We start from the raw sequence: 11734 nt of genomic DNA, 5'->3' as shown, positions 1-11734 counted from the left end.
CACGACCGAATCTCTTGTGTTCCCGTTATGTTGAAGACGTCTCCACAGAGATGAGATCGTGTTTCAATGGACGCTGATTTTTTAAAAGCCGTGGCGTGACATAAGAAAAGTGTAGGTGAAAATGTCGTGATTTTCTGTAAAATTCAAAGACTTGATTGTAATCAACCGTTCTTCAATTTTCAATATCATGTGCACGAACCCCAGGTGTCAAAAAGCATGTAAAAAGTGATTAAGTTCATTGTGCACAAAGTGCAGTGCCACGCACGATACTGACATCAAATTTCATGCAAAGTGCTGTGCTACATGTTGTGTTATTTTTATAACTTTTCAAGTTATGGGGTTTTTTTTCCAGTTTTATGTTATGCACAGTTCCTTTTCCCTTCAGAATACCATCAAAATTCTGTTTTGACAAGTGTTAACCATATCGACAGTGACCCAGTGATCACATATGGTCAAAACAGATAAGGAAGAGTGTTTACTATTTTCCTGTCTGCTTCAGATGTAATCCTCTTTGTATATCTCACATTCAAAACAAAACACTCACTCCCATACAATTCTTGAATTACCCGTCATCGTATCAGACAGTCTCCTGGAAGTGTGTACCGATCAGGGATGACGACGTAGTTTAAAAACAACATACACGTGGTATAGTGTCAAACATTCTTATTTCTGCAGTCATTGTCATGAATCTCTCTCTCTCTCTCTCTCTCTCTCTCTCTCTCTCTCCCTCTCCTCCCCCCCCCCCCCCCCCCCCCTCCTCTCTCTCTCTCTCTCTGGTTTAGTTGCAGCCCGATTTATTGCACAGTATAAAAGGCGTCCTCCCCATTTGGGCGTTGTCTTCAATAGCTGTTGTGGCCATAACGAGAATCCCCAAACCGCGCTTCACAGTCTAGAATGATTGTTTGAATTCGACCTTGTGGAACTCTGGCCATTGAAGTTGGGAGATTCGGATGGGGATGGAAGCACTGTAATGTTCTCATCCTGAATATACTGAAGAGTGGCATGTGCTGTGTGAGACATGGTCCTATTTGGTCCTTGGAGAGGATTAGGAGAGTACTGAGAGAGCATTCTGAGCATTGACATGTAGGGAAGTATGGGATATACACCCAGGAAGACAACAACCATGGCACCAAAAAGACACATGTCCTCGGACGACATCGTCAACCATTTTTCCTGCTAGCGAGATGGCTCCAAATCCGACCGTCCAGACGATCGTCTGGGGAAGATCAAGGCTTGTGTGGAGCAAAATGTGACGATGTTGTCGGCTAATGTGGAGCAAACCGCGTTGGTGTTGTTGTCTCATGTGGAGAAAACAGCGACTTTGTTGAACGACATCTTGTTTAAGCTGGACAACAACGACAACAACAACGACAATCTCCAGGTTGATGTAGCAAACAAGTAGAGAACCATTTCTATATCCAGATGGTGGGGCAGATGGTGCAGTCGATCTAAAGATGAGCCTACTTTTCGATGACCGTCTCTGGAAGTTCGTCCACAAGATCTGGAAGCACAGCATACAACAGTCAAACAAAAGACAGCAATGTCCAAACCAGTTTCTACAGTTCTCCACAGGGACCCCCACCGTGTGGAATAGAAAAAATATATTGTGTGTATCCAGTTGGAAATATATATTGTGCTGTGCATACATTGTACATCTCGAGCATGCATATTGTATACAACAGAGGAAATCCGCCTCGTTTCCCATTTGAGGCATTCCGCAAAGCCCTAGCAAACAAACCCAGTGTTGAATACAATTCCTTGGAAGATCTAGATTGTACTGCCAAGAAAACAGAAACTCCTACGCTACTCGGACATATTTCTCCAGAAACAGCCAAAGAGTGGAAAAACTGGTCTCTCGGGAGTTCCTATGGAAAGATTTTATTCTGCTTTTCTACTGGACACGTTGTCTTGTTGACCTTGCAAATTTTAGCATGCATAATCTATTATTGATTTTCTTTGGTGTTGTGTTCGGTTTGCCAATGGAGCAGAGAATTGGAGATTCGCTGTTTCGGAGAGCATCGTGTTCTCCGAGCCATTCGATTTCTTTTGCTAAATAGAATCTGCATACGGGTACATCTTCATCTGACGTCTCCACTCCATCTGCAGTTGGAACAAGCCACAGTATGGTGCTCTGGTGTCCGTGATAGGTTGCAGAAGCTAATTTCTAACAAATGTATCCCCCAGGAAGCATATCGAATATACAGGTTGTTTTGCTGGCTTTTGTTGGCTTTGTTTTTTCTGTTGCCTTTTGTGGCAGTCTTTCGAGATCTCACACTAAAATTTCCATAGCAATTGCTCAGTGAACAGGTTCTTCCATAGCATCTGGCAGCGATATGATAGACACTGGTTTCTAATAGATCAGGACACCTTTTTCGTTTTCGAAACTCCTGCTATGCTCTATGCAGAAAGAAAAAGTGCCATTGAGAGTCCAATACGCTGTACATTCCCATCTATCGTGTTTCTCATCTGCAAGGTCATTGCATGTGGAGAGAATGAGTTCTAGACCTTTTTTGCCCAAAATGCTGTAGGTTTGTCATCATCATTTTGCACAACTACTCTGTAGAAAGTCTTGCTGGAGTTCCATTTAGATTTCTGTAAGCACCATCCGAGAACGGAATCGGTTTTCTTTTCAGAAAGGCAAGATAAGCAAATTGTGCTACGAAGGTAGAGACTATTTCTGACCGCTTCCAGTGCTTTTTTTTTTCAAAAAAATCTCTGCATAGCGATTTTTGGTGGCAACAATCTGTTCAAGGTGATGGCCTTCCTTCATTTGTTTGTCTTCATTCTTCCTCTAGTCTTCTCACATTGTCTTTAGATGACTCAATGCATCTCTCTTCCATTCTTCTGCATTTGCGGCATGCAAAAGCACTTCCAGTCTTTTGCGATCTCTCGTTGACCCGCAGAGTATGGTACAACCTACTACAAGCTCTGGTACCTCCTCTATCTCGTATTTACAAGTTTCTATGCTGATGTTGTGTTTGGTCTTTTTGTCACGCCAAGCGAGTCATTTATTTGGGGGTAGCAGTGTATCTAGATTTCAGTCTTGCCTATGACTTCAAGATAGTATAGTTCTCGTATGTGACCTTTTGTATTGCATCGTAGTGGTCCAACTCCAGTAGATGTAGTGGCTGAAATGTCTATTCAGAATAGAGGACATGCCCAGAATCCGAAATTGGCTGTAGCCCATTCTACCTCTTCGACACTTGCTTTGGTGGGTTATGCTTGGATTCCGGATACTCTTTCTGTGAAAGTGTGCATACCAGACCACGAAGACAGTCTGCTGAGGTCGGTCCACAAACACCATGCAATAGTCTAGATATTTCAATAGCTTCTCCCATTGTTTTGCAAGTGGTTGTATGACGAATAGGTTTCCTCCCAAGGATAACTTTAGTGCTTCGTCCACCAAATAGTCGATGATGGCGGTGTTGGTCCTGTGTGCATACAAAAACTGCTAGTCTGGACATCTGGATGGAGAAAGATTTTCTGCAGGTGTTTGTTGGGACAATCCGCATAGTCGGCCAAATGACCACCAATGTGTTCTCGTGGTATATCCATTCCAGGTTCCAAGCCAAGTACAGACGTGGTTGCTAACACTCCTTGTATTGTATAGGATGGTCCATGCAGTCCATGGCGCTTGCAAGATTCCTTTGGTTTTGAAAGTCGTGGCTGTTTTGGAGGTACTCTATGGCTTTCTATCATTCGAATATATAAATATTGGCTCCATGGGTATTTCCAAGACATCCACTTTTGCTATGAATATTCTGAATATCGGGTCATCCACATGTAGAGATTTCCATTGTGTCTTTGCCACAGAATTGGTTTCTTTATCAATTCTTCGTAGAGTGCTCTGTATTGCACATGGGGCGTCTATGGCATATTGTAGAATATGCATGATTTTGGTTTGCATGTAGCCCTCCACTTGTTTGGAAGATTCGCTCGAAAGATTTGCATACTTCAGTCGCTATGTTGGTAACTACAACAGATGACATTCCTTTCTCTCCGATGGTGCAATACACGGTTCCTTCTCTATAGACACAGCCTTTTCATCGAAGATAGCCAAATACGTAGATATTGTCCACAAATGTAGGTAGATCTTAAAGGGTTTGGAGATTTGCTTTGCCGAGACTGCTGCTGAGATAGTCTACACAAACAATGTCCGGTAGGAGGTAGTATGCCATGGCTGTTCTTTCGGCTCCCAAACCCATATGTTCGAACGTTGCTTCCACGTTGATTTTTCTGGAAATACAAGTAGGTTGCTGGACCAAATATCTAACTGGAAAATCTTGAAACTTTGGGCTTTTTTGGTTCCATGGCATTGAGGGGTTGCCAAAACTCATGGTGCCCTAAACATTTTGACTTTTCCCAGACCGACCCCATGCTGGCTTCAAGATCCCTATCTCGAAAACTATTCTCAGAATTTTACTCAAAATTTGCATGCACCTGTGTCGTAGTATACATGATTGTGGTACCGTGATTGTGACTCACTAAAGGCTTAATTGTTTAAAGTCTTTAACGAGATCAATAGTTTACAGTGTAACCAGGGATACAACCTCTATATAGGCTCCCTGCTCATACCAATTCTCCTTCGGCACCAGGTCACATGAGACCCCATGAGATTGCTCGTGAGGAATCAGCTTCAGTGACAGTTTGGCATCGGCTGAGGTCAGCAGCAGCAATTTGGATTTTGGAATTACATATTCTGTGGAAAAGATACAGGTGATTTCTTGTGTACTTATGGATATATATTTTTACTTTCATCCAGGGACACACATGTGGTGAGTTGTGACTTTGACGGAACTTTCGAACTTATTTGCCCAGCACGTTTTTTCATGTGCGTTTCCCACGTTTCTCAATATGGCGACCAATACACAGGGTGTTGCCGTTCTCAACAAATTACAAAATGAACTTTTGGGAAAAGCAGTGTCTACCCCAGACCGGGAGTCGGAAATTAGCGCATATATTGAGGGCCATATTTCAGAAGAAGTTTCTGTTGAAACAGCTACTAGTGAAGGGAAGTTTTTTCCCATGAAGAGATTGAAAATCTCGAACACAATCCCGTTGAGTTAACTGGTCTCGGACGTGGTCCGGCACTGAATATAAACACTAACTTTGGAAGTGAAATTCAAAGACATGCAAAAAGAACGTATTAGATCTTTAAACGAAGTTGTGAATCGGGTTTCTACCATTGAAAGCCACATGTTTTGCGACCCCTCTGATTAGGTGGCGGACTGTGAATCTGAACAACAAGCTAATTATAGTGCAGAGGTCATGGCGTCGCTGAAACAAAGGGAGGAGGGGGCAGATACAATTACCACTGACCATGCCTCCCCTCCGTGCACAGCGGTAGGGACCCAGGGGGCTAGCATGCAGCCTAACGGTGGAGTTACCTCCCCCAGTAGGTAAGAGCGTAGCAGACCTGGTGGAAGGAAAATTGCTAAGCCGCCTAAGGTTAACAATAAGATCTGGCGAATTATGGACCAATCAAGCAAATCTAAGGATCTGGGCAAGCAGAAGATCCAGGAGGCAATTTGCAGGGGACTTATACCGATCACGAAGGTGATAAACACACTTTGCACCGGGAATACCAGTACCTTGGATATCTCAGTAACCTAGTGGATGGTGTCGCCATGGTTGCGGCTGCAAATTTGGATTTGAGCATGAGGTGCAGAGACGCAATCCACGGTGACTTAAGACCCGAATTTAAATCATTGTGTGGAGGTAACACTCCAATTACAGAGTTTTTGTTTGGAGACAATGTCTCAGATTTGATCAAGGATCTGTCATAGACGAACAAGATGATTGGGAAAGTGGTTCAGCCACACAATAGTTACAGCAACTTTCGACACAACCCGCTGAGAGGCAGAGGTATGTTTAGACCATTGTGGCAGAGGGGGTCGTTATTTAGGGCATCACCCACAGCTACAATCTCCTCGCCCACCTTTCCCCAACAGGGACAGATTCCAACGTCGAGACAAAACGAGGAAACCAAAGATGTAGAGGAGGTATGTGAAATATCAGCTTGCAGTGAAAAGGGTGAACAGCGGTTAGCTGGTAGATTATCCTTGTTTTCCGATGAGTGGCAGAAATTAACATCTGACAAACATATTCTTCAGACAGTACGTGGTTACAAAATTGAATTTTGTGAGCAGCCATTGCAATATAATTTTCGGGAAAGTAAACTGAACAAATCAGAGAGCTAATATCTTGATGGGGAGATTAAGGATATGATGGCAAAGGGAGTTTTGGAAATAGCCAAACCAAGTGAAGGAGGGTACATCAGTACTGTGTTTTTGGTACCCAAACCTAACGGGACTTACAGGGTAATTTTAAACATTAAACAGCTGAACCACACTGTTCTGAAGGCCCATTTCAAGATGGAACATTTAATGTCGGTCTTTCGACTCATGACACTAAATTGTTACATGGGTTCTATAGACCTAAAAGATGCATACTATACTGTAAATATAGATCCAGAACACAGGAAATACCTTTGATTCATTTGGAGAGGTGTAAGATATGAGTATACATGTCTCCCCTTTGGTCTGTCATCTGCGCTGCGGGTGTTCACCAAGCTGCTCAAACCAATATACAGCCACCTTAGAAGTGAAGGATATTTGTCAGTGTCTTACACTGATGACTCCTACCTGCAGGGAACTATTAACTGTGTAAAGAAAATATTAGCACAACAAGATCCAGGCTAGAACAATTAGGATTTGTGGTAAATTATGACAAATATGTGCTACAACCAGCAAGATCTATTGTTCTTCTTGGTTTTATACTGGACTCTTCTAACATGACCATATCACACACTGACAAGAAGGTTCAAAAGTACTTGGCCAAATACAGTGATATTTGCAGACAAAGCAGGGTCTCAATCAGACAGGTAGCAGAGATTGCCGGTATTATGGTGATGTTTTCTTAAGCCGTTCCCTTTGGACTCCTGTTCACAAAACAAGTAGAGATAGATATAAACATTGCACTTAAGAGCACAATGGGTAATTTTGAAGCTCTAATGACCCTGTCGCCAACAAGCAGGACTGATTTGAAATGGTCGTCCGATAATATAAGGGGTAGCTCGGCACCTGTCAGGCGTGATTGCCCCACTTTCTCATTAACAACAGACGCATCATCGCACGGGTGGGGTGCAGTGCTTGATCATGCAGCTAAGCGTACAGGTGGAAGATGGTCTGACAATGAACTCAAACTTGTGGGCAATATCAATTACCTTGAACTTAGGGCAGTGCTTTTGGGTCTGAATTGTTTTACAAAACAATTGATTGGACAGCATATTCGATTGTGAATTGACAATTCCACAGCAGTGGCATATATCAACCACATGTGGGGCACAAAATCACAGGTCTGCTGTACTCAGGCAAGGGAGATCTGGCTCTTTGCCATGTCTCATAACATGTGGTTGACCGCTGTTCACTTGCCAGGTAGCTTGAATGTAGAGGCTGACAGGGAGAGTAGAATCTTCCATGATGAGACGGAGTGGATGGTAAATAAGGAAATTTTTCACAAGATTAAAGATCATTTCTTCACACCTTCCATTGACTTGTTTGCTTCAAGGTTAAATAAGCAAGTAGAACGGTATATGTCATGGCGACCAGACCCAGAAGATCCAAGCAGACCAGGCAGAAGGCATTGTGGTTCTACCTTACTGGCCAACTCAGAGCTGGTTCCCAGGGGCAATGAAGCTCTGCATATCCAGACCACGGGCACTTTCAAGGGGGAGGCAAACACTCATCCAACTTACAAGCCAAGGGAAACTCATCCTCTGTATCAAAAGATGCCACTTCTGGCTTGCCATTTGTCAGGCAGGGTCTCGAGGTCATGGGGCTCCATATCCATTATTATGAATTCTTGGAGAAGGGGTACTAGGGATCAATATAGATGTTCAGTGAACAAGTGGAATCAGTTTTGTGTTAAGACTAGTAAAGACCCCTTTGTGGCAGACCCCGTGGTTGTCATTGAATGCTTGACTCAATTGTTTGATGAAGGTGCAGTTAAAGACTGAAGCCGATCCCTCACGAGTAATCTCACGGGATCTCACTTGTTCCCCGAGGCCTCGGAGAATCTCAATCAAACTTCACCTTACAGGTAAGTCTCGTTTAATTTTTCAATTATTTGACATAAACGGAAGTGACAAGATAGTTAACCTATCTTCTGCATTAGGATTCGGTTGTCACAACACTTAGCGAACTTAATCAGCTGTTGAAAATAGACCGGGCTCAACCTTAAATACTACGCTGCCACCATATTGGCTACACTGGTTACGTAACGACCCGAGACATACGTTCAGCAGCTTTTTGAGGTGTTTCTTCTCCCCCTGTTGTAACAGACGTTTGCACCAGTCGTTGAACTTTTGATGACCATATATTTAGTGAGGTGACTGACCAAAGTCCCCTACTGTCCATTATTTCATATTATGAAAAGTCAAACATTGCGTGAATCCGTCTCTATTTTCAAGATAATCACGTCTTCTACACGGCGTACCCTAATCAGACGTCTAATGCCAACTCAACAAATTTCATCCCATTCTCCTTGGGGTATTCTCAGGACGTCGACTCTCCCAAATTTCCCATTCACATGAAGGGGACATCCAGTTTGTCGTTGATGTTTGATGTTGTTATAACAAGGGAGTAACAAGTCTCAAAGTAACTACTGGCCCTGACAAGCACCGAACAGTGTCCACTCCAGACAACTAAGAGAATACAGGAAGTGTATTCACTTCATCATGTCCACGCTTTGGCAGATTAAATAACTAGTATCAGAAATGGAGGTTATTGCATCACGTTCGAAATGGCAAACGCTCAGATAGATTTAAACTTTCCCCCCAACAGCACGTGAAAGCAGGTATTTATGTGTACCTGGTTTTATATATAGAATTGGCATAAGAAAGAGAGGACACTGGGTTTCATGTAAGTGTGCAACCAGCGGCTGCAGTGTCACTGTTTCAACTGTGAATGACATCCTGACGAGGGAGGCTCACAAACATAACCATGACATTGAAGTACACTTGCTGTCCACAATGACATTGAAGTACATAAAACTAAGTTTATTTTAAACGACACAGTAAAATAATATGTAGACAGATGCTGACATGCCAAAGCAAACAACATACCTTGTAATTCCTGACACCTAATAGACTACAGATTCCGGCCTCTGCTTTCTCATCTTTCGCGATGGTGACGAAAACAAGATCTGGGTTTCTCCATGGTCGCCTTAAGAAGACTGGCGCCAATGCCCATCCAAACGTCGAGTTCATACGGTTCCGGACATGTGAACAGAAGGGTCAACGCATCCCTCCCAAGCACCAGTAGGTCCAGAGAGGACTTGGTAGGCTGCGGAGGGGAGGTTCTACACTTTGCCGATGCTGCCTCCCATATTGTAAAACTCCTGTCATGTCCATTGCATAAACTGCTGTATTGCACATGTGTATGCTGTCTGCTTTGATGATAATAAAACCCATTAACAGAGATCTTAGGTGGTTTATTTCTTATACAGCCACCCAATGTTATGCGATGGTGGTACTGCCCACCACGTGTCACGTCCTTGAATGACATGTAGAGGTGTTCTGCAAGTCATAATGGTACCACCCACACCATAACTGAGCCAGCCCCGAAACGTTCAGCCTGTCTTATGTAATGGCATGGATAATGTTGTATTTTATCTAGCATGAAATTGCAGTGTCCTATAAAAGAAACACTGATAACGTTTTAGTCATTTCTTATTGGTGTTACCACCGCATCGGTGCCAGGCCGGGAAGATTCGATGACGTTTCCTACAATAAAATGTCATAAATTGCATATCAGAAAACGTAATCAGAACTGTTGTCTTGTCAGTATTGTACAGTATTCCAGGCCTTCTTTCTTGGGTTTTATTAGTTTGTCGACTCAAATACGACTCTATGCGGCTAGGATATGTTCCACTTAATCCGGATTTTGAACAGGCCCAAAACAAACGCAGATTTATATGGGCGATGATTAGTAGACCACAAAGTGTATCAACACTATAAAACTATCTGCTGCATTCCACCGGCTCTGGCCTGTAACATCTGACGAATTCACCCGCAGTTCAAGGTCAAGGCTGCTGCGACCAAGGGGAAGTAACTAAAATTGTTGCAGGTATGCCAGTTTTCCGAGGTCTACTTTTACACTGCCAACCTATGTGTTGTATTGAGTGAAGTTTACAAGTCAGCAGTGATGACCTTCTGTGAATAAATGAGTTGATGTGTTTTGATACACATTAAATGGCTGGTGACTTTCTTTATCACCATACACGTTTGAAGCATTCACACAGTGGTTAAGCTTTCTTTGTGAGTTAAGTTAGTATACTCTAAGGCAGACACTGTTGTGAGACGGAATTTTGTCGTTGGTAATTTTGTGATTGAATATTTTTTATCTGAAGCAGGAAAAGTTTGTGTTAAGATGGTCAAATCATGTCCACTCAATGCAGTCATAAGAAGCACAGAAAACCACCTTCAGCTGGTGTTGTTACTCGTGGTCTCCCACTGCTTGGTCTGTCCTGTGTCGGTCCTGTAATGCTGCAGCAGTCAAGAGAGAGCTATGCGAGGGCAGAAGGTTCTTACAACGTTAGCGTGTGTTGTCCCCATCTGGTGCATACCTATGGCTCTCTCACGTTTAACTGTTGATAGTCGTGGCATATCTGTGATCGTTTTTGAACTGCATGTGTAACCTGCCCGCACCCTAACTGTTATACCCTTAGTGCATGTGAAACTCTGACAGAGGCCCCAAATCTCGGTGCCTCTCCATATAAATCATCATCATCCCCCTAGCCAGAAATTATGAATGGTCTGACAAGGGCGTTGGGGGTAGCTCGTCAGGCTGAAGATTCTCCACATGGGTAGAACATACGTGTGACCTAGTGTATGTTGTTTGTCAGATTCTGCTAAGCTATAGCAACAATGTCAGACTATTACCTTGTTTGGGAATGTATTGATCAACGTCCACATAAAAAAAAATACAGATATGCTATTCATCTGCAGTTGGTAAATAATCCTTCTCCATAACATGTCTTTCATCAGTCTAATACGTGGAAAAATGCTATAGCCTTTTTGGATTTTCTACATGGGTGTATAGTCTCATTGGTCACCCAAGTAAAAGAAGTAAAAGTTAAGGGCTTACACTGTTTTGAGCATACAAACTGCACAATATGTCATTTTTGCATAAGATATACATAAAAGTATTTGCTGTGTATTGAAGATAAAAACTGAATATACCTATTTTCAGAAATATCTAGCAATGGCAAAGTGCTTTTTATTAGTTTACCAATGCAAATATATCAAACATGTGTTTTTATTGTCACAGGTAATAGACAAGGGGCATAGCTACAATTATAAAAAGGCCTGGACTTTGCTATGAAAGTTGGCCAAACCCTAAATACCATCTAAACATTAAGGTCTGCAACATATCAGAATTATATGAACCAAATGGGTTGTGTAAGTGTTGTGGTGACCTTGAGAACAAATTGAGTGCTGTCTGCATAGTCCACCAATGTAGGCTGTCACCAAATTTGAAGACAATGGGTACAACAGTTCATGAGATATTGTGCTAGCAAGGATGGGAAATGTACATACATATGCTGAATACAATGTACCCCGTTCCACACTGCGTCAGGGAACACAAAATAACAGCGACTTTTCATATCTGTTGGTTTGAATTAAATCTCTGAACATATTTTGAAAAGCCTTTGACTGAACTACAAACACCAC

This window comes from Haliotis asinina, chromosome 8, assembly GCF_037392515.1.
Source record: "Haliotis asinina isolate JCU_RB_2024 chromosome 8, JCU_Hal_asi_v2, whole genome shotgun sequence".
Classification (NCBI taxonomy): domain Eukaryota; kingdom Metazoa; phylum Mollusca; class Gastropoda; order Lepetellida; family Haliotidae; genus Haliotis; species Haliotis asinina.
The sequence above is the reverse complement of the archived record's forward strand: the minus strand, read 5'-3'. Positions refer to the sequence as shown.